Here is a 4,517-nt window from a genome sequence, read left to right on the forward strand (position 1 = left end):
CTGGACAACCCTCCCTGCAGAGTGAGATGTGCAAAGTTGCCAAAAGTACTTTGCCCTCACTGTAATGTGCAGTTTCAAAGAAAAAACATCAAGAAGCACATTTACAGACAACACACAGATAAAGCTGTCAAAGATATCACTGCAAATTCCCATCTAGATGCTGTATGCATTGATGAGAAGAATGGTATATATGCTGTGAAAAAGTCTTTTCTTGGACCTTTTATTCCTATTCATGTCCAAAAGAAAACCTGGGGGAAAGAGCACCAAATCAAGTGTGAGTCCAGTGAGTGCCAACAGTCCATTGACTTTGCTGTCAGGAGTGGCTTGACCCCTAAGGTTGAAAATACAGGGGCAGCAGTATACACCCCCCGATGGTAAAATCGGGCATTAGTATACACCCCCGATGTGAAATGCGAGAGCACATTTATAAGAAAGACCGTTAGTTCAGGGGATCAGGATACTATGCTCCTGACAGTTGTTTGCGTTTGAATTAAAAAACATGCTAATCCTCTATGATGGGGGGGCTAATAGTCAACTCCCGCTGGGGGGGTAAACTCATAGCACCAGTGATTCTTTACTAAACCTGCGTCCGCACTAATAATACCCCAGGCTGGCACCGGTGCGATGATCGGAGGTCTGAGGGTTAATTCTGTGTTTTTTCTGGTTTCTTTTAAACAGCTGAAACACACCGGGGGGGGGTTACTGGAACTGAACTTTACCTCCCACACACACACACACACACACACAACACACACACACACACACACCACACACACACACCGTCATACAGAACACACGCACACAGACACACACAAAACAAACACAGATACAGAACACATGGACACAGACACACACTCATACACCCAGATACACAATCCCATCCAGACACAGACCCGCAAACAGAGAGAAGACTCCATCACACACACACACCACACAACACACACACACACACCGAGAGAGACAACACACACACACAGATTACACATACACATACAGACAACCCGACACACACAAACACCACAGATACAGCACACTCCAGACACAGAACACACATCATACACAACAGATACACCACCAAACACATCACACAGACAGCACATACAGACACATACACACACACACACACACACACACACACACCGCACACACATACATTACCCACACACACAGACAGAGAGAACTCCATGCACTAAACACACACACACACACAAACAGACACACACATAAAGACACACACACCCACCCAAACACACGAAATATACACCACACACCCAACAAAAAAAATACATACACCACACATAAACACATCACCATAACACACACACACACTAATACACAAACAGGACAAACCCACCCAACTAAACACACACACACACTCCCAGAGCACCTTGTATTATTTTCTGCTTTTCTTGTTGTCTTTACAATTAAAAGTTCCCTTATATTCGTTTTGTTTTTTGACCTTTTTTGTTGTTTCTTCTTCCATTGTTATGCTTTAATCTTTGATGACCTTTAGAACCCCAAACCCCGTTACTTTGTATGAGACCAACACACTATGACATAATGACGTAATAGTCAGCTGAGGGAACGTGAGGTGCAGTGAGCAGACGGCTACCAGCAAGGGAGATTTCTTTAAATGATAAGTAGTAACGTGATATTTCTTCGTTTAAGATGGTTTCTAAGGTAAACTTCGTTAAAAATTTGTAAATAAAACCTTGACGATTCAGTAATTCCCCCCAACCTCCACCACTGTTTCTGGTGTAAATGCGCCCTCGGTTGTGAGAACAGAACTACAAATCGAACTTGCCACCCCAATTTATTTAGCCTAAATCGATCAATTAAAAGATTTTGAATACAACTAAAGTATAATGTTTAATATCTCCTCTAGTTAGATTTTGATAATAGTGGGCAACCCATCGAGCTGCAGTGGGTAGTGTTGTGTACCCATATATCATAGTTTTGCTCCTTGACGTCACGGACCTGTTCGAATCCGGACCCTGCAGCGTGACCATTTCTGTGCATGTCTCTCTCCCTCTCGTCTCTCCTCACCCCTTCCAATCTTTTAGGGTGTCCTAGTGGACGTCGCTAATTACAAGGATGACAACCGCCTGCAAAAATAACTTAACAGAAAAGAGATTCTAAATGGGTAAAATTGTTAAAACAATTCACAAAAACATTTGGAGGTTTCATAATTCCTCCAACTGTCATCCACTGTGTCTGGTGTAAATCGCCCTCTGGTGTTTATAAACGGACTTACACAGAGCTGCACACATTTATTGCAGACGGTATGGCCTGCAGCCTGGAGCGTCTATGTCATCCGTCCCGTCTCATCCGTGTCCTCGTCTCCTACGGAGGCGTGTCCACGCAAGTTAGAGGTTCAAACTAACGAAATCGCAAATTATTTTCAAGATGGAGTCACGGGTGTTTGTGACTGTTTGTTTGCAATCAATTGAAAAACGTTAAAAAATTGTTAAAGTACCAATTTTAGCCCATACCTGTATTGTGGCTTTATTTCTGAATGTTTTGCTGCGTCCCTGATGTTACCGGCATTTGATGAAACCTTATCAGCATTGCTTGACCGTTGTTAGCGATATTAGCTAACGTTACCTACTAAATTATGGTTGCAGACTGGTTCCGTCTGTGATTTTCCTTAAGTACTATCAGTGTCTTTAAAAAACTAATCACCCCCAGGTGACACGATGCCGGTGTGCTGCAACGAATATCATTGTCCCCTTTGCACCACCTCAATATACAAGCCCCGGAACAGGGCAAAAGTTTTGCAGCACATGGAAGTGCATATAAAGAATGCTATAAAACATGAAGGTTAGTTCCCTACATCCTCTTTGTGCTATGCCATTATCATTTGTTTTTGTTTTTTAACTACTGCTACTTAGTAAGCTTACTAGTAATTTTACACACAAGTTGCTTTATTTATATAAGCACGTAATCCTTTTATCCCTTCGTAGATTTCTTTATAACAAAATGCCACCAGACCTGCAGGAGTGGAAGCACTGGTCACTTCCACTGCCCTTTCTGCCTCAAGACAACAATAAAAAGGCAGGCTATGCTGAGGCATTTGCAGATCTGTAGGCCACCTCTCCATGACGCCCAGTTGGATGCAGACCGCAGAGATATGGGTACCAATTCCCAGACAGAGGAGTGCAAAGGTCTTAAATCACTCTTCATTTTCAGTGAGCTGCATTGGCTGTATTCAGTTAATGCTGTTAGTTGACTGTCAGTTTGATTGTTGATGCTCTGCAGCAGGATCTTTGAGCCTACCTCTCTCATCATTGACAAACTGCCTGCACGGTGAGTATGTGTATCTATTTTAGAAAACATCTGTGTAATCAATGTTGTTTTTCCACACTGCATAATTAAATAAGTCTGTCTGTCTGCTCAGGTTCTGATAGTAAAATACATTGGACAAAGAACCCAGCAGAGAGACCCAAAGACCCACTGCCAAAACCTTCTGTGCCATTTGTGCCAGTGATTACCTGGACAACCCTCCCTGCAGAGTGAGACTGCAAAATTGCCAAAAGTACTTCCCTCTCACTGAATGTGCAGTTTTCAAAGAAAAAACATCAAGAAGCACATTATACAGACCACACAGATAAAGCTGTCAAAGATATCACTGCATTCCCATCTAGATGCTGTATGCATTGATGAGAAAATGGTATATGCTGTGAAAAAGTCTTTTCTTGACCTTTATTCCTATTCATGTCCAAAAGAAAACCCTTGGGGGAAAGAGCACCAAATCAGTGTAGTCCAGTGAGTGCCAACATTCCATTGACTTTGCTGTCAGGAGTGGCTTGAAACATTTCCATGCCATCATGTCCTCTCTCTTGACTACTGTTCAGCTAATGCCCCCAAACTGTACTGAGGAAGAAACTCTGACTGACATGGTGGGAAACACGTGGTTTTGGAGAAACAGTAACAGCAGTGTCCTCCCACTCCATCACAGGCACACTGCCGTGGTGCCAGTCCCCCCCCCCCCTGTTAATGTAGGTGACCAGATTTCTCAGACAAAATCCGGGACATTTTCAACTCAGAAGCGGTTTACCTCCAAACACGTCATGTTTTTATTTTTGTAAAACTTAAAACGGGGACACTAGACCTAGAGCTGTTTCCCCACCAGCCAACATCACGGAAAGGATTTCGTGAGGTCGACCTTGCTGTTAAAGATTAAATTGCGTTTTTAAAACATAACAGTCCGCGCGAATTGCGTTTGCTAAACCCACCAGACTCCATGTAAATAATCATGATTTTTAGCATCGTAACACACGGCTTTCTAAAACATCTCGTAGCCTGAAGCAGCGCTGCTCAATCGGATCCCGTTTGTCGTGTTTCTCATTCACATCCATTTCGGGTTTGTCCGTCATCACAGTGAAAACCCGGGGACATTTGCGGGTACAGGATCCAGCCGGGACAGGTACACCACAACCCGGGACTGTCCCCGAATCCAGGGGACTTCTGTCCCCCTATGTTAAGTCACCTTGAACTCCAGAGGGGACACGGTACAC

At 43.5% G+C, this 4,517-nt stretch overlaps 1 long non-coding RNA gene across 1 annotated transcript in view; it reads right to left on the reverse strand.

Moving 5' to 3' along the window:
• Positions 1-232: 232 nt before the first annotated feature.
• Positions 233-4,517, reverse strand: part of LOC116699590 (uncharacterized) — a 22,570-nt gene continuing 18,285 nt past the window's right edge. Inside the window, exon 3 of the long non-coding RNA XR_004334463.1 lies at positions 233-305. This is a non-coding gene — a long non-coding RNA (uncharacterized LOC116699590). The remainder of the gene's footprint in view (positions 306-4,517) is intronic.

The sequence above is a fragment of the Etheostoma spectabile genome, chromosome 12 (genome assembly GCF_008692095.1).
Source record: "Etheostoma spectabile isolate EspeVRDwgs_2016 chromosome 12, UIUC_Espe_1.0, whole genome shotgun sequence".
Classification (NCBI taxonomy): domain Eukaryota; kingdom Metazoa; phylum Chordata; class Actinopteri; order Perciformes; family Percidae; genus Etheostoma; species Etheostoma spectabile.